The sequence below is a fragment of the Carettochelys insculpta genome, chromosome 13 (assembly GCF_033958435.1).
Source record: "Carettochelys insculpta isolate YL-2023 chromosome 13, ASM3395843v1, whole genome shotgun sequence".
Lineage (NCBI taxonomy): Eukaryota > Metazoa > Chordata > Testudines > Carettochelyidae > Carettochelys > Carettochelys insculpta.
This window is the reverse complement of record NC_134149.1, coordinates 40493359-40513437: the sequence shown is the minus strand read 5'-3', so window position 1 is coordinate 40513437 and position 20079 is coordinate 40493359.

The following is a 20079-nucleotide window of genomic DNA, read 5'->3' as shown; positions in this document are numbered from 1 at the left end:
GCCCTTCCGTTGTGAGCAAGGAAACACTACTGGCTGTGTCTACCCATACCCCCTCCTTTCAGAGGGGGCATGTTCATGAGGCAGTTCCAAATATGCTAATGAGGTGCTGGTATGAATATTCAGTGCCTCATTAGCATAATGGCCGTTGCGCACAATTTGAAAGTGCTGCTTTCGGAATGCCCGTTGCCCACGTAGATGGCGGTCTTTCGAAAAGGACCCCTCAGCTTCTAAAGCCCTTTCTTTCTATTTGGTTTTAGGAAGAAGGGGCTTTCAAAGTCAGGGGGGTCCTTTTGAAAGGCCCTCCTCTACACGGGCGGTGTGTGTTCTGAAAGCAGCACTTTCAAATTGTGTGCAGACACCACTATGCTAATGAGGTGTGGCATATTCATGTCAGTGCCTCATTAGCGTCTTTCGAACTGCCTCATTAACATGTCCCCCCAAAAGCCAGGGGCATGGGGAGACAAAGCCACTTTGGCCATCTCCGCCTGGTTGAACATTATGATGTCCCCTTCTCCAAGCCCTGAATATATCCTTGTCCAACTGCTGAAATGCCACATCATATTCAGCATGTCCCTTTTAGATCCCAATCCTGCAAACAGTTATTCTCAGGCATTTAGTTGTTCCTACTGGCTGGCAAATCAGCAGCCATTATATAACTCTAACCTACACACCTGTGGGCAACTGATGGCTGTAGAAACTCCAGACAGCAACAGAATTGGTATGGCTTACTGCACAGGCAATTTGTCCTGTAGCTCTGTGGATGGTGGGGCCTCACTTTGTGAAGTGCTATTCTAGAATGGCTAGCGGGGAGCTGGGTCTGAGAAGGAATGAGAGTTCTACTGATGAATCCAAGAAGCTACAATAGCAGAGTTGCTATGCAGTTACTCTGTCACCCACAACAGATTTATGTGCCTCCGTACCCATGTAGGGTTTAAATACAGAGTATGGCACTTGGGCCTGGATCTGGCTTCTGTTTATTTGGATGTAATATACTTATACTATATAGGTATATTGATTTGCCCCTAGCATGTAGAATCACTCCAATTAACCACTTATGACCATGCTCACCAATGGGGAAGAAGGGTGGAGGGGAAGGGGGAAGTTGCCCCCATACCCCACGTTTCAAAGGGGGCCGGTGCTCTGGTTGCCACCACCGCTACTTTGGCAGCAGCAGTGGCTGGAGGTCCAGGCCCCTTTGAAAGGTTGCGGAGTGCTGTGCTGCCATTCCATGTGCGGCTGTGAGGGAGCACGGGGCATCTCTAGACCCTGCTCCTTCTGCACCTGGGGAAAGGGCAGAGCTGGCCTCCCCTCCCACCTTGCCCAAGGGCCCATGGCAGGTGTTGGTACTGTTGTTTATGACCATTCTTCCCCTGCCACCTTTCCTCCCCTACCAAAATGGATTTGGAAGAAAGTAACTCTGAGGCTGTTTCTACACATGCTACTTTCTCTGAAAGTGGCATGCTAATAAATGGCCCAAAATATGCTAATGAGGCACGGATGTAAATTGCCGGTGCCTCATTAGCATAAGGATACATGATTTGGAGTCCTGAAGACGCTCTTCTGGACTCCAAATCATGTGACCTTATGCTAATGAGGCACCAGGAATTTACATCCATGCCTTATTAGCATATTTCAGGCCATTTATTAGCATGCCACTTTTGGAGAAAGTGGCATGTGTAGAAACAGCCTGAGAAAGGAGAAACATACTGAAAGGTGTAGTAAACAAGAAGCTCATGCAAGAATGGAAATCTAAGTCATTATCTAGGGTAAGTGACTGGTTAACAAAAGGAATGATTCAGTTGCTTGGGAGAGAATAACTTTCAAAATGAATTAAAATTTAGGTACTTTTAATGACATATGGAGTCTTTTCATTCAAATTTAAGATGAAAATTTTATGATTATTTCATGAAATTTTAACTATCATCTGGAATGAATGACTTACATTTTCATTATTTCCTTAGGATATTTATTTAATTCTTTGTACATTAAAATATTAATGTTCTATTCCATATATATTTTCCTGGCCTTCTTACAATCCCAGCAATTTGTCTATTAAAAAGTGACATCAAATGAAGCTAATTAAAACAGCTTCTCAATTTTAATAGAATACTTTCATTATAAAATATACTTAGTGCTGTATATTTACCTGGTGCTTTACCAGAGATTGAGAGGCTATCTGCTCCAGAAATCTTGTGATATTTAAGAATAGTCAAAATATACACTTTGCAAGATACTGGTCAATAGCTGATGTGTGAGACAGCATATGAAGGAGTAACAAAGAGATGAAAGATTTCTTGAAGAGATGGGATAAAATTTTAGAATCACTGAGGTCAAATGGATGTTTATCATTCATTTCGGGGTGGGGGGGTTAGGATTTCACCAATGGAATTTAAGGAAGAATTTAAAGGAGAACAGGGAAACTTTATTTCACTGACAGGGTGGTGAAGCACTGGAATGGGTTACCTTGAGAGGTGGTGGAATCTCTATCCCTAGAGCTTTTTAAGCCCTGGTTTGACAAGGTCCTAGTTTGGATGATTTATTTAGGGTTGATCCTGCTTTGGGCAGAGGGCCGGACTCGATGACCTCCTGAAGTCTCTTCCAGTCCTAAGATTCTATGATTCTGTGAAGCTCACTGGTGGAGAAGACAGATTGTTTCAGGTGTAGGAGTCATCCCAGACAGCATGATGATGGATCAAGCTAAATCACGTTGTTATAATAGAGACACAAATAAAGGGATGAGATGAGATAGCATGGTAGAAGGTGTCAAGAGTGTGGGAAGGAGATTATGGTAATCCCCACAAACTTCAATTTAAAGCAGTAAGAGAAACAAAGCCAGTTTAGGGATTCCAAGACAGGAAGATTTGGATGGATCCTAAGAGAGGAAGAGCAATTTACACATGTCAAAACTGAGACTAAGGTTGAGGAAGACTAAGGAAACTCTGCCATGAAGCCTCTAAGGGCTCCATGCCAGTCCCAAGCCTGGATAAAGGAGGAGGGTTGGTCAGATGAATGTCGATGCACTCATTGTAACACAACAATACAAATTAAATTTGATGCCAGTATGATTAACTGATAGAAGATGCTGGCTAGGATGTTGCCTGGATAAACAAGGTCCACAATACCAACTGAGTGATCAGGGTTGGGTCAATAAGTTGGCTACCAAAAGAAAATGACAACTAATGCATATAGTATCAGTTGGAATGTGGGAACATCTGAATGTTTTGGGTGACTGGAAAGTTAGGGCTGCTTTGAAAGGAGGTGGAGATGATATACTTATGATATGATATACTTTGAGTGGCGGAGATGCATTGGATGTTGTCAAGAGAGATGTGTGGTTACGAAGTCATTTGATCAGAGAACAAAATGAAGCATGATGCAGGAGTTGGATTCCTTCTTGGCAAAAGAGCTAGAGAAGCATCGCTGGGATACACACCTGTGAGTGTGAGAATGATGCTAGCGAGATTCAAAGCAAAAGTGTTCAACATCTCAGTTATTCAGGTGTATGCACCCATGTCATACAGCACGAAGGAAGAGATTGAGCTATTCCATAAAGGCTTGACCAAGACTCAGGAGGCGATACCAAAGAGAGATGTGTTGATAATTGGAGGAGAGTGTAACATGGAGGTTGGAACAGATAATGAAGGTTGGGAGAGAGTCATGGGAAGGTTTGGACACAAAGAAAGAAATGAACAAGGCAGAAAACTACTGGAATTTGCTATGGAGCATGAGATGGTGAGCTGCAACGTGAAATTCCAACAAAAGGACTATAGGGGGTGGACATGGCAACTGAATGATGGGAAGCCCAAGAACATGATATATATGATTTTGATTAAAAAAAAAAAACAATGGGCAGCATCAGTACAGCAGTGCCAAACTTTCCAAGGAGCACATATGGACTCAGACCACAGTCTTGTAATTGTGAACATCAAGATGAAACTCAAAAGAAAGTATAAGACACAGTTCAAGAAATGAAGAGACATGGCAAGGCTAGGCGAGGAAGAAATAGGGAATGCATTTTGAACAGTGCTCAAAGAGAAGAAGATCAGGAATTTGGGCACAGAGGAAGACCTAGATAAGACAGTTAAAGGGATAGCCATGGCAATAGAAGAGATAATTCAGCAGATAGTTACAGAAGAAGAGAAGATAAATAAGGAGACACTGAAGTTGTTCCAAGAGAAGAGAGTGTTAAAAATCAGAAGGTGTGTTTCCAAGAGGGCGTAACAGCGATATAGGGTGAAATGCAATGAGGTACAGAAAGCAGCCAGAATGGATAAGGCGAAATGGTTAGAGAAGCAATGAGAAGATCTAGCGATGTATTACAGTGAGTGTAAGATCAGGGAGGTGTATAAGATGATCAGGAATATTAATAGGAAGTGGCAGCCAAAGCAGATGGTGATCACAGATGAGAATGAAGAGGTGCTCATGAACAAGGAGAAGGTCGTGCAGTAATAGATGAGATATTGCACTGATCTATACAAAGCACAGTTGAACCCAAGTGTCTCAGAGAAACTGCCTGAAGAACTGAAAGACATATCCCTATGGAGCATTGAGAGCGAGACCGATATTTTGAAGGAAGAAATAGAAAGAGCAGTGAAATGACTAAAGAACAACGAGAGCCCTGGAAACAATAAGATCATGGGAGAGATGATTAAATGCATCAGAGAAAATATGATTCAGGAAATACACTGACTATGTAACATAGCATGGAAAGTAGGGAAGGCAACTAAGGAATAGACAAGGTCCATGCTAGTGACAATACACAAGAAAGGAAGCACACTGGAGTGCAAGAACTACAGAAATATTGCCTTAACAAGTCATATGGGCAAGGTGCTGATGGTGATACTGATGGAGAGACTGAGACTGCAGATAGAAGAATATCTAGTGGATGAACAAGTTGGATTCAGGAAAGATAGAAGTACCTTACAGCAGATAGTGGCACAAAGATTGAAGGTAGAGAAAGCTCAATGAAAGAACAAGAATATCTAAAATTGCTTCATCGATTTTCAGAAGGCATTTGACAGTATAGATCAGAAAGTGACTTGGGTGGTGTTGGAGTCCTACAGAATTGATGTGGTTGTTGAAGGATATCAGCAACAATGCAGCAGCAGTGTGAGAATGTGCTGACAGTTGGGAAGTTGGTTTAGAGTGAGTACAGATATGAGACTAGGAAATCCGATATTGCCAAGAATCTTCATCACACTCCTAGAGAGAGTGATGGATAAGATCAAGGAAGAGGTAGAAGGGATATCTGTGCATGGGATGAGAATTAACAACTTGAGGTTCACAGATGATATAGTTATCATTGAGGAAGATGAAGAGAACAGTGAAGGTGTTAAATGAGGAATGAAAGCAGTACAGGCTGATTATGAACATTGATAAAATGAAGATGATATTTGGAGATAAGGAAATAGGAAGAAAGATCATTGTAGACAAGATCAAACTAGAGAATGTAGAGAAGTTCATGTATCTGGTGAGCAACATGATGTATGAGCTAGATTGTGAGAAGGAAATAAGAGACTAGAACAGTGAAAATAAGAACAAGTTTGAAGGCAATGGCTAAAACCTGGAAAAGCAAAGAGATTAGCTTAGGACTGAAGCTGAGTGTCTGGAAAACATGTGAATCCAGCAGCATGTTGTATGGATGTGAGACATGAGTGATAATGAAAGAGTCAAAGTAAAGCATATTGGCATTTGAGAGGAGTTGTTAGAGAAAGACCCTGTGAATAGGATGGATGCAGAAGGTCACTGACAAGGAATTATATAGGAAGATATAGATGAAAGAGAACCTACTGAAGAAAGTTATGCAATTGAAGTTACAGCTATTTGTGCATATTTGCACAATAAATGACAAGCAAAAAGTCAAGACCCTGCATAATGGATGGTTCCAACTGGAGAGGCAGACCTCACAGAAAATGGGTAGATAACATAATACATTGGAGCAGAGCTAGTCTATAGAAACTAAGCCAATCCACACTGGACAGGGAAAGATGGAAGGAAATAGTGAGGGAGGTATTGGACACCAGTGGATGCTGATCTCATTATGATGACTAGAGAAGGAAGTGGTAAAGAAAGATTAGGAGATAAAATAAGTATCTAAGTTACTGATTTTGAGATGGTGGTGGGCTATTAAGGACAACTTGTCAGAGATTTGGTTCTAGAGAACAGACTGGATGAAAGGGAACAGGTTTGAGCTGAAAGAAGCATCCCAGGCCAGTGAGTGGGCCTCATGAGTGGTCCTCTATCTCAGTGGGCCATAAGATTGTCATAACCAAGACAGTTTCCTGGTACAGGGTAATTTTGCTAGCATACCTAGACATGTCTAAGGAAGTAAATTAAGAAGCAGAAAAAGTGAAAAAGAAATAGAAGCACAGTGGAAGTATAAATAAGTGCTAACAATATATGTGCTGTGTTACAGTTATTATCTCAGTAGCAGAAATCTTTCTGCAAATATTCCTGGAGGTTATGATGTTATATCAGTTAAGAGAAGAATGGTTGAACTGAGTTGAACTATGAAGCACAGGAAGCAAAGGTAGTTAGACATCACAATAATGAGCATAAAAGTAAATGCTGGAACAGACAGATAGCTGTGGTGAGATTAATTTATACTAATATAGACACACATCAAAATAAAAGTTTTTTCTAAATGATTATTATTTATTATCTCTATTATTGCAATACTTTGGAGCCCACTTTGTGGACTAGGACCCCACTCTGACAGGCACTGTATAAACACAAAATGGAAAGATGTCACCTGTCCAAGAGAACTTAATTCAAATTTCACTATAGCCTCATTCTACAGAGGTTGGGTTATAGAACATAGCTCGCCTTGATGAGAAGTCATCCACATACATCATTTGGTGATATTTTATGAGCTGTCTACAAAACAGAAACAAAGAATAATTTTGCTATCTATGTTAAAAAGGAGTATTTCAATTCTTTGACTCAGTAATTACATTTTTAAAATCATGAAGAATGCTGGAGTTATACACAAGATAGGTGGGGCGGGGCCACAGCAGTTCAGGTCACCCCACATTTAACTGTTAAGGCATCATGCAGCTTTCCTGGAGAGCCCTACCCTAAGAGCGAAGGGGAGAGAACATTTTCCATGCCCACTCCATCCATATCCTTTTGTGGATAATTGTCAACAAGGGCACCAAGTAACATGGGGGTTTTCCCTTAGCTAATAGTTTTGGCTGAGCTACTAGAGTTTTGGTCATTACCAATTTAAGTTTTCATGTTGTAACATATAGAGTTCCTGCATGGCACCCCATTGAAATCAGTGGGGATAAACTCACGACAAATAAATTGGAGAATGGAGGGCCTTGTTTTAAGTCTTAATCTCTCCTTACAATTCTCCTTTGCCATGGGAGAACATGACAGAGATTAGGAAATTGGTGTTCTGAGACCACAACTGATCATACTAACCTATATTGTCTGTTTTCTTTTGCTCCTTCATTTGTCTGTCCATCTCTTATCTTAAATTGTATACCTAGAACAGTCAGACTAGGCTCCAAACAATTGTTTGTTCAAACAATCAAATCAAAGGCTCCAAACAATGCTTTCTCTAATCTTTTCCATCCACGTGCAGAATAATTTTAATGTGCACCTAGGCAAGTATGGATGTGCGCCACCAATAGAAATACAAAACCTAGTGATGGGCACCCTGCTAAGCATCTGGGTACCACTGGACTCTTTCAAGCACAAAGCTTACAAGGAACATTGGCTCCAGATGACAATATCTCTTTTAGATTTGTAGTAATGACCTCGAGATGAATGGTTCTGGCATCTTCTTCACAAGCCCTTTAACCATTCAGTCCTTAAACATCATTATCAGAACTTACATGATTACAACATCACAGCCAAGCATACTCCATCTCACTAAATGAAAAACATGCATTTTTTTGTTATGACAAAATAAAATGTCTGGATTTCTCCTTTAACCTGCTGAATACACAATACACGTACTATAGCTTTTTGTTATAAGCTTGAGTAAAAATAAAACTGTCTCTGTGAGGGAGCAGACAAACTGCCAAGTGGCTGAGCCGGGATTAAAGAAAAACTCTGTGTTCAGCTTACCCCATTATTCTTCAGTGAATTCCTGGTGTTCTGGTTGTTCTGATATCCCCAGGCCGCGTGTACCGTGAGAGGAGTGTGCATTCCGCATTGCCCCCCACCAGGTCCATGGCTGCCCCCTGCCCCCGATGTGACTGGGAAAGGTTTCTAATTCACAAAAGTGCCCCTGCCAGGATCCTGGTGGATGTCCTAGGAGCAGGGAAGAGCAGGAGCTGGTCCTGGGTGGGCAGTTCAGTCCTGGAGGAGGGAGAAGAAAAGATGGAAGCCTAGCTCAATGGGGGGCTGACTGGCCAAAAGGCAGGAACTCTTTGTTTGCCTCTTTGAAGGCATAGATCTGCTGCCAACACAGCCACTGGAGATGGTAAGTAAGCCTTTCCATGCCAAGGGGAGCCTGCAAGTACACCCCAGCTGTGGGGTAACTGGCCCTGCAAGGCCACACCAACAGTGAAAGGACTTTCATGGTAAGCAGCCCAGAAAAACAGGTCCTGATCATTCTGCCCTACCTGTACTAAAGAGCCATCCCTTCTATTTAGAGGGATAAGTGTTACAGGGCCTTGGGGAGGGGAAGGGGTCTGTTTCCCCTACAGTCCTGTTACTCAATGATCCAGCCACTAGGCATCGTGACCACTGAAGGCCCTACTACAATCTCTCTAGCCAGTGCCACATATGTTTCAACAAAAATATTATTTGCAATTCAGTTCTTGTATTGAAGATACTGTTGTTCCACTTTTCCTAACAGAGTCAAGAGCTTGACAATGTTCTTCATTTGCTAGCATCAGCTATGCATGGAAATGAAGTGCCTGCCAGATGTGAAGGTGATGGATCTCTTGAGACCTCTAGATAAGCCTATGTGCTGAGCTGGGATTGGATTCGTGTAGAGAGTGGCCCCAGAGACAACATGGAGACCGTAGATGAGAGATTGAAGTCCAGGTCCCCTGGTAGCAGTCTCTGAATATAACAGCCTAAATTTCTATTATGCTTCCAGTTCCATGGTAGAACTGCAGGGTCTCAATGTAGGGATGAGACAATAGGGTAGGAAGGAGGAATTTAACTTTATTGAGAAGTAAGGAACCTTTTGTGAAGGAAGGAGACTATACAAAAAGAATTGGGCTCTACCAAAACCAAAATGGAACCCAACTGCTGGCCAATAAAAAATGAAAAGTTTGTAGAGGAGTTTTTAAAATAAAAGCTGAGTGAAAGCCAACAAGTGTGGAGGAGCAAGTGATTCAGAAAGAGACATCCTTTTGAGGAGGATTTACTAAAAGGGATACTTTACAACCTGGTAAAGATGAGAGCATGGACATTGATAAAATAAAGATAGGGACTGAAGAGAAACAGCCAAATGGAAGAGTCCCATTTAATTGCACTACATTAAAGCAGACTATTAAATATTGACACATTTTATAATAGCTTGTATACAAATGTAAGAAGGCTAAATACTAAGATGGGTGAACTTGATCATCTAATATTACATGAGGATATGATATAACCAGCATCACAGAAATTTGGGGAATGATCATAATCAGTGGGAAACAATAACACTGACAAATCAATTCATACTAGTAGGCAGGTGGCATTTTTTGTGAAAGAAACATACAGTCACAAATAGAAAAAAATCTAAAGTGAATCAAATAATGCCAGAGATTCTTTGTAGATAAACATTCCATGTATGAATAATAAGAAATTAGCAAGAGGAATATATTACTGACCACCAGATAAGGATGATGATGGTGATTTTGAAATGCTCAGAAGAGATTAAAGAGGCCAAAAATACTTAAAAGCAGGAAGCCCAGTAATAATAGGGGATTCCAACTATTCACATATTGATTGGGAGTATGTCATCTCTGGATGGGATGCAAAGAGAAAATTCCAGCCACCTTCTTGAAACAGCTGGTCCTAAGTGGTCCACAGATTCTGGTCTAAGACAGGAGTATAGCTGACTGCTCAGCAATAGTGACCATAATGTAATTAAATTTAAAATTCCTGTTGGGGGAAAATACCAAAAAATCCACTACAATAACAGTTAGATTCATAAAAGAGAACTACACGAAAATGAGGAGGCAAGGCGAATGCAAATTAAAAGGAACAATCACAAGAGTGAAATGCCTGCAAACTGCATGGAAACTTTTTTAAAAACATCACAACAAAGGTGCAAGCTACATGTACACCTTAAATAAATTAAAGAAAACAAGAGAGAGGATGAAAAAAAGTTTCTATGGATACAAAACAACTGAGCAAAAGAGACAGACAAAAGAAGACATCTTTTAAAAATTAGAAGTCACATCTATTGAAGAAAAGGGAAAGGAACATAAACTCTGGAAAGACGAGTGCAAAAGTGTAATTAGCAAGGCCAGAAAAGTCTTTGAAGAGCAACTAGTGAAAGACACCTATGAAGTCTGATGTCCTGAGCGTTATTCTCCCCCTTGATGAGGTATGCCATTTATTTGTAGGCCTGCCAATTAATTTTGCCCTGCCTTTCAGTGGTTTCATGTAAAGGCTGTCCCACTTAAAACACTGATGCTAGGATATACGCTGCCCCTAAAGCCTAGTGAGAGTAGCCCTGGCTTTGGCTTCAGTTATCATAGCAATAAGAACCCACCTCTTTAGACTGTGCCTCCTGAAATCCAGGAAAGATCCCCTTAGACTTTGAGCCCCTAGACTTCACTAAGCTCCATTGGGGCTGGCATATATGCAAAGTGGCTGCAGAACCAGAGAATGGCAACCAGTACCCTGCCCTCGGAAGCTGGCCCAGCAGATAATCTACTCCGCAGAGTGCAGTTCTCTGAGTCTAACTCAGCTGCTCTCTTTAAAAGAAGTGCAGAACTGTGGATGCAAGAAAGCCAATGGCTACGTCTACATGAGAAGCCTCTTTTGACAGAAGTCACTGACGGAAGGGAATTCCCAGCAGAACTTCTGTCAAAAGATGGTGTCTACACATAAAAGCTGATCAAAAGAGCAATCTGCTCTGCTGACAAAGAGCAGCCGGACTGCCCATCCCTCTCTTGGCAGAACAGCTGACTGGAAGCTCTGCAAACAGGGCTGCCTGATGAACGGGAGGCCCTGTCTGTTGACAAAAGGCCCCGGAGTATCTACATGGCTGTTTTGTTGACAGAACACTGTCAAGAAAGGCGTTATACCTGAACGGGGAGAGATATAACACTGCCAGCGGATGTGCTTGATTTTGTTGACAAACTGTCGACAAAGCACATTTTGTATGTAGACACTTTGCGGCTTTTCCTGACAAAAGCCCAGGTTTGCCATGAAAAGCCTCTCTTGTAGACATAGCCAACGTGTATAATCCCAGTTGTTTTAACTGAAAAATGCTACACTTCGTACAAAGTGTACAGAAGTAGGGAAATCCATGCTGGGGTACGTCTGGATCTAAGCAGACTATTCCGAAGAAACAAGATCATGACATGACTCCTTTCACTCCCTGTTGCTCTTCCTGATCACTTGGTTCTTTTCTCTTTTTCCAGAGATTCTGCCAATGGTTTGGCAACCCAGCCTTTGTCAGAGCCGCTGAAATGTTGACAACAAAATATAACAGGTTTATCCAAGCTAGAAAGTATGAAAACTCATTTAGCAATTTGGATTTTAATTGAAACGGTGCATATCAAATTTAACCCATCTCCACCCTATTAAGCCCATGAGCATCACACCTGGTACATACTTAGGAGTCACGAGTTTTCCTGCAGCACCTCTTGACCTTCACGAAAATTGTATAGAGCTCTGAAACTTACAGCATATGATCAGCGTGCCACACATGTGCCACTTTGATGGATGGATGTACACTGAGCAAACTGCAGGGCAGAAGAAAGGTTATAAAAGTAAAACAATTTCTTATACTCTTATTGAGTCTGCTACACTGCCTTAGCTTATTGGATCATATGAGCTGGATTTCTGCCAACAGCAACAGCTAGCACCGGCTTATTAATTATTATGTATATGAATATACCTTTATACAAGGAAAACCCCAACATAACCACAATACAAGTAGTGAATTATGAACTGTGTATTGCTGTACAGTATGTGGTATGGGAGTAAATTCCACCTTTACCCCCAACAGGTGATCAATTTATGCCCTAAGGCAGGAGATTTGATGATACTTATAATTATCGGGGCTTGCGTGACAGCTACAAGCAATGATAGTGGTCATAAAATTATCCAGCCTATTTCACAATCCAGCTCCAGTGTTTGTCTCCATGACCTGCTGTGAGCTGGATAGATTGCTGAGACTATGGGTAAAGAAGGTCTGCATGCCATTTTACTGCTTCTAAATCTATTACTCATAAATTTTAGTGACTGCCCCCTTGATCCTATATTATGGGGAGGGGAAAAGAAATGGAGTGACTGACTGGTTTTTGTCACTTCCTATAACCCAATTAAGTTCCTTCTAATACCTGATCTTTACAGGTGAGGTCTACTAATTTTAACCTTTGTAGGACTCTTCAGTGTCTTAATGAATTTTAATGAAATCTAAACACATGTAGGCTACGTCTACACGTGAAGCCTACATCGAAATAGGCTATTTCTATGAATAACGTCTACACGTCCTCCAGGGCCGGCAACGTCGATGTTCAACTTCGACGTTGCTCAGCCCAACATCGAAATAGGCGCAGCGAGGGAACGTCTACATGTCAAAGTAGCACACATCGAAATAGGGATGCCAGGCACAGCTGCAGACAGGGTCAACGGGCGGACTAGCGCTTCCGGGGCAACAGCTAGCCGCTCCCTTAAAGGGCCCCTCCCACATACACTCAGCCTGCACAGCACGCGGTTTGAGGAGCCATAGGCACAGACCCTGGGCACCGCAGTCATGGACCCCCAGCAGCAGCAGCAGCAGCAGCTAGAGGTCCACCCAGCCCTCCCGGCAGGAGCAGGGCTTGCCCTGGCCCATGCCATGTGGGAGGCAGCTGAGTACCTTCTTGCCCCAGGGGAGGAGATGCCCCCAGGGCAGCAGGGCTCAACCCCTACCCCTGCAGTACCCCGCTCCACCCCCTGCCTCACACGCCGGCGGCTGTGGAGCTACCCCACCAGCACCGACTGGTGGGAGCGGCTGGTGCTTGGGGAGTGGGACGACGACCACTGGCTCAGGAACTTCAGGATGAGCCGGCAGACATTCCTGGAGCTGTGCCAGTGGCTCACCCGCGCACTCAGGCACCGGGACACTGCCATGTGGCGTGCCCTCCCTGTGGAGAAATGGGTCGGCATCGCTGTCTGGAAGCTGGCCACTCCGGACAGCTACCGATCCATGGGCCAGCAGTTTGGTGTCGGAAAGGCCACCGTTGGGGCTGTCTTCATGGAGGTAAGAGAACCCACAGGGGGAGGCCAGGCCAGGGCAGGGGGGCCAGGCCAGGCCAGGGCAGGGCAAGCCAGGGCAGGGCAGGCCAGGGCAGGCCAGGGCAGGGGGGCCAGGGCAGGGCAGGGCAGGGCAGGGGGGCCAGGGCAGGGCAGGGCCACGCACACCCTGCTCACCCCTCATTGGGGCTGTCCCATGTGCTTTCTCTGCAGGTCGTGCGTGCCATCAACGCCATGCTCCTGCACAGGCTCGTGAGGCTGGGGGACCCATATGCCACTGTCGCCGCCTTTGCCACCCTGGGCTTCCCCAACTGCTTCGGGGCTCTGGATGGGACTCACATCCCCATCCGCGCCCCGCATCACAGTGGAGGACGATACCTCAATCGGAAGGGCTACCATTCTGTCGTCCTGCAGGCCTTGGTGGACAGCCGGGAACGTTTCCAGGACATTTACGTGGGCTGGCCTGGCAGCACCCACGACGCCCGGGTTTTTCGGAACTCGGGCCTGTGCCGCCGGCTGGAGGCGGGGACCTACATCCCCCAGTGGGAGATCCCTCTGGGGTACACCACCATGCCCTTCTGCGTCATCGCAGATGCGGCATACCCCCTCCGGCCGTGGCTCATGCACCCCTACATGGGCCATCTCTCCGCTAGCCAGGAGCGCTTCAACGAGCGCCTGAACCGTGCGCGCCAGGTGGTGGAGCGCTCATTTGGCCACCTCAAGGGACGCTGGCGATGTCTCCTGACCCGCCTGGATGCGGGTCCCAACAACATCCCCCAGATTGTGGGTGCCTGCTGCGCCCTGCACAACCTCGTGGAGAGCAAGGGGGAGACCTTTCTGCAGGGCTAGGCCGCGGAGGCTGGCAGGGCACACGTGCAGCCACCTGCTGCCCCCAGTCGGCAGGTGGACCCCGAGGGGACCCGGGTCCGGGAGGCCCTGCGGGCCCACTTCAATGATGAGGCCGCGGGGTGAACTCTGCCCAGGCCCCCTACTGCCCGTCCCTTCCTCCCCCACACTCCTGCCCCAACGCCCACACCATGGAGCACCCCCCCCGCCACTTGTCCTGGACAAATGACAGCATGAACTTGTGGCTGAACGTAAACTTTTTTTTGGTCTTTCAGAACCTTTTGTTTTTTGTATGTAAATAAATAAATATGTGAAACACAAACCAAAAAGTAGGGACAAATGTTCAACAAAAGCAAGATGTGCACAAATAAAACAATACAACAACAAAGCAAACAAGTGTGCGCCATCAACAAAAAAGAAAACCAGGGAGGAGAATGGGGAGAACTATTTACATGGGGGGGACGGGGCAAACGGGGGCACCAAAAAAAAACAGTCCAACTATATACAACAAGGGGGGGGCCACGTCCCGGGCCCCTCGCCCCTAGAGCCCAGCACTGGGCGTGCCCGGCCGGGAGCCCCGCTGTGCCTGCAGTCTGGTCCGCGGCTGGGTGGGAGCGGGCTGGACCGGAAGGTATCGGTGCCAGCGAGTCTCAGGTGGCTCCAGGGGTCCCTCGGCGCTCTGGCCCTCGTGGGTGGGTGGTGGGGCGACGGCGGACGGCCCGGCGACGGCCGGAGCAGCTGGTGGTGGGGCTGCAGGAGTGGGCACGGCGGGCGATGGCTCGGCCGGCGCGGCATGGGGGGCCAGGTACTCAACCAGCCGGTTAAATGTCTGCATATAGGCTCCCCATGCCTCCTGGTGCCAGGCCAGCGCCCACTCCTGCAGCTGGAGGTGCTGCTCCGAGACCTCCAGCTGCCGGCGGAGGATGGCCAGCAGCTGGGGGTCCGTCGCCATCGCCGGTAGTAGGCGCGGGGTCCGCCGTCTTGCCCTCTGCGGGGCCGGTCGTTCCTCAGCCGAGGGGCTGCCCTGGAGCGATGGTCCCGGAGGGCTCTCCGGGACAACTGAGGCCTCACCAGCGCTCTCTTCCGGTCCTTCGGATGGTGCAGGTGCAGGTGCAGGACACAGGAGAGGAGTGGGGAAAGAAGAATGGAGACAGGCGTTAGTGTGGGCCCCGAGCCGTGGCCTCTGTCCCCCCCGCCCTGTGCTGCAGGTTCCCCATCCCTGTCCCTGGGAGATGCTGCTGTGATGGATGGGGTTCAGGGGTCCCCCTGCCCTGCACCCCGTCCCCTGGTGGGAGCGACTCTCACTTCACCCTGCAGGGTCTGAGAGCAGGAGAGCTTTCTTAGGCCACAGATGCCCAGTTTCTCCCAGGAGTGACAGCACCAGCTGTCGGAAGAGACAGTCCTTCCAACCCGTCGTGGGGAGAAGACCCCAAGGGGGGCCCCTCTGGGATGCAGCTTTCCCCTCCTCTGGCTGGCTGCCTACCAGCTCTCCCTTCCCGTAGCCTCTACCTGTGGCCCCCGCCCTCGCCCCCCAAGTCCAAGCCAGCTCGGCTCCTCCCTCCTGTTTGTTCAGGGCAGAGGTGTCACCTGCCAGCTGTAGCGCCAGGATCCTCCTTTGGCCCTGGGAGCTCTTCGGCTCTTGTGGCTCATATGTAGCCTGAGTCTCCCTTTGGCACTCCCCCCACTCCATCACATGCTGCTGCTGCGGGGTGTCCCACCCCCTCCGCCCGGGGGCCCCTCGAGGTTCCGCTCCCCCCTGGCCCGGGGATGGGGCATGGCACTGTCATGCAGGGTGGGGGGGCAGGGGCTGATGGCTGCAGTGCTGTGAGGGCCATGGCCCTGGTGTCCTTGGGGCCATGGCCATGTGAGCGTGTGGGGGGCCCTGGACACATCTCTGTTACCCCCGCCCCTCAAGCCCAGGGGTGTCCACCAGAGAGGGGTACCTACCTGTGGGTCCGCTCCCACGGTCTGGAGATCCCCGGGGGTCGGAGGCCCTGCTGCTGCTCCGGGATGGCAGGAGGAGGATCTGCAGGCTGGATTCTGCAGAGGAGGAGCCCCCCCCTCCTCCTCCTCCTCCTCCTGCCGCGATGTCCCGGGGATGGCCTCCGGGGGGGGGCCCCCGGGGTGCGGGGCTTGCCTCCGGGGTGGACTCCGGCTGCAGGGCCTGCTGGGCCTCGTCAGCCGAGGTGTCAAGGGTGGCCGGAGGGGAGGAGGTGTGCTGGGAGCCCAGGATGTCCCTGAGCTCCCTGTAAAAGGGGCAAGTGACGGGGGCGGCCCCAGATCGGCTGGCCGCATCCCGGGCCCGGGCATAACCCTGCCGCAGCTCCTTCACCTTACTCCTCACATGATCCGGAGTGCGGGCAGGGTGACCCCGGGCAGCCAGGCCCTCGGCCAGCCGAGCGAACGCATCCGCGTTCTGCCTCTTGCTCCCCATTACCTGGAGCACCTCCTCCTCGCTCCAGAGCCCCAGCAGGTCCTGCAGCTCGGCCTCCGTCCAGGAGGGGCCCCGCTGCCGCTTCCCAGACTGGCTGGTCCTCTGGCTCGGCTGGCTGCCCTGGCTCCCCTTGGGGGGGGTCCCCTGGGGGCGCTGGGGCGGCTGCTGGCTCGCCATTGCAGGTGTGTGGGGGGCTGAGGGCTGTGCAGGCTCGCCGCGTGTGCAGGCTGCAGCCTGCACGTTGCCTCAGCTTCCTGCAGAGTCAGGGAGGGGGAGGGGACAGTGAGCTGAGGGGCTGGAGAGAGCGTCTCTCAACCCCCCAGCTGATGGCCGCCATGGAGGACCCGGCAATTTCGACGTTGCGGGACGCGGATCGTCTACACTGTCCCTACTTCGACGTTGAACGTCGAAGTAGGGCGCTATTCCTATCTCCTCATGAGGTTAGCGACTTCGACGTTTCACCGCCTAACGTCGAAGTTAACTTCGAAATAGCGCCCGACGTGTGTAGCCGCGACGGGCGCTATTTCGAAGTTAGTGCCGCTACTTCGAAGTAGCGTGCACGTGTAGACACAGCTGTAAAGAATTATACCAATATGTGTATTACTGGGTGGGTGGGGGGATGAAAACAAGCACCCCCAAAATACCCTCTGGGAAGCCAGAAACTGTGAATCAATTCAAAATCATATCCCATTTTAATCAGCAGTAGGACTTGGACAAATATTTCCTCCTTTCAAGCTCAACTGAGCTCTGTGATAACCTGTCTAGTTTTGTGAATACTATGTCTGAAGATAAAGCTGAATTTAAAACAGTCCTGGTTCTTAAAATGTGGGTTTGATTGTGAATGCACCTAATGTCCATGCGACTTTGAATACAAGTTTTTGTTTGGACTCATCTTTATTGGGAATTGATCCTCCTGTTTGAGGGTTGCTGCTGTTTTGAGTTTTTTTTTGGACCCATTCATTTTGAAAATTTTATTCCGTAGAAGCAGTAGTAAAGATTCTGGAAAGCAGTAGATGAGATTTTAGGCTTATGTAGAACAGTGTACAAGGAGAGAACATAAAACTCCTGACATGGATTTTATGCTCCCAGCTTGTGAAGTAGCTCATCTTGGTATCACTGCAGGAGAGATCCAGACAGAAGAAACACCAACATTTCCACTGGGCCTGCTTCACAAGTTTCCAAAAATTGAAACTCAAGAGGAAGAAAGTGCTTGGCTTCTCATATGATCAAAGAATGAGAACATGTAGCATATGAATTCTGAGGTGAAGTCCTAATAGAAAGGAAATTAAAATGCCCTGACCCCAGTCTTCCATCCAGGGACTCTTGGCTTAATGAAGCAATCTTCCAATTATGTACATTTGTGTATGTTTCGATAGACTATTAGTAGTATTAGTAAGTCTTTTCCACTACTACATCTTGGAGCACAGCCCATTAAGCAAAAGCACCTTCAAAAGCACCTAGCATTGGCCTATCTGTTCCATTCAAGTCAATTTCAAAATGGAATTCTGTGAAAGTTGGTTGCTTCTGAAAATCCCACCTGAGACAGATACAAAAGAATGAACCTCAGAATTAGGAACATAAGATTTATGAACTGACCAGTCAACCACACACCTCATTTGGCACCAGAAGAGCACAATGGCTGTGTCTACACAAGAGGCTTTTCCTGGCAAAACTGGGCTTCTGTCAGGAAAAACCACTGAGCATCAACATGCAAAACATGCTTCTGTTGAGTTTGTTGACAAAACCTGGCACATCCGCCGGCAGTGTTATACTTCTCCCCATGCAGGTATAATGTCTCTCTTGACAGTGTTCTGTCAACAAAACAGCCTTGTAGACACTCTGAGGCCTTTTTGTCGACAGGTAGGGCTTCTGGTTCACTGGGCAGCTGTTTGTCGAGAGAGGGCTGGGCAGTCTAGCTGCTCTCTGTCAACAGAGTGGATTACTCTTTTGATCTGCTTTTGTGTGTAAACACAATCTGTCAACGGAAATTTTTTCTGGTAAATCCCTTCCAACAGTGACTTCTATCGACAGAAGCATCTCGTGTAGACATAGCCAAATCAGACAGCGGCAGAGACAAAAAATTAAAGAGAAGTACAGTACTGTATTAAAATTAAAGTACAGTACTGCATTAAATGTAAATACTAAAAAGTATGGAGAAAGCAGCATTTTTCTTCTGCATAGTGACATTTCAAAGCTGTGTTAAGTCAAAGTTCAGCTGTAAACTTTTGAAAGAACAGCCATAATGTTTTATTCAATGTCAGGAATATTTCCAAGTTACATACCATCTCCATTCCTGAGGTGTTTGGCACTCTGAGATTCTACTGTAAGTCATTTTAGCATCCCTGCAGCTGATAATTGATCAGCTAACATGCAACTCCTTAAAGACTTGGAAGGGTGGCCATAGTATCTTGGGCCATGAGCAATCAACTGGTGGGTGATGGAAAAGGAGATACCAAGGGAACTTTCCTCCATTAAACAGCTGTATAATATCACTGTGCAAATAGCTAGTAGTGTGGCTGCACTATAATGATGTGATTTTGTAGTTTGCAAGGTGATGTGGGATCCTGCGGGGTATAAGGCAACGTATGCAACTGTGCAGAATACAGCCAGTCAATTGCTTTTGCACCTCCAGAATAAACTTCTTAACATTAAATTGCTTTTAAAGTGGAATATTCTTTTGTAGAACTTGAATGCTTTGGGAGTACAAGTATGCAACTTTTTTAGTAAAGGTCTTTAAGCTTCCTTTAGCATTGCTTATTTTATTTTATTTTATTTTCCACTGTGCTGTAAAGCCATGATATGTAATTTTGGTGTCTTGCTGAATTCACATTTTTGTGTGTTTATTTTTAAACATAGGGATACTTATCAATCATGCTGTCGATACAGCTTTGTTGTATTATCTGTCTAGCATTATCTGTCTTGCAAGGTTTAAGTCTTCTCTGATGTGGCAACACTGATTTACACACTCATGTCACACAGACTGGACTTACAATAATTACCTATAGCCTACCCTTTCACAGATTTTAATTAGGAGATTGCATATTGTTCAAAAGCTCGCTGCCAGACATTTTACTCTCTCCAAATTCTGAGATGTTATTTCCACTATATTGTATTGATCACAATGGCATTCTAGGCAATAACCATGTCGATTTCAAAATTGTTACATTGACATTTAAATTTCTTCATGACCTTTTCCCTCCCACTCTCCCCCTCCTTTACTTGACTAAACTTGATATCCCTTTGTATTGTCTTTGGTGTGGTATTTCAGGGTTGGAACAGAAATAAGCTAACGATAAGTGGGGCTGCATCATGAAACTTTTACTTTATTATGAGCTCACTGGAGATGCAGCTTTCCTCCTTACATTCACTACCCACGCTGCTCTCTGCATTCTGATACCTCACCGCAGCTTCACTGTGTCTCAGTGAGC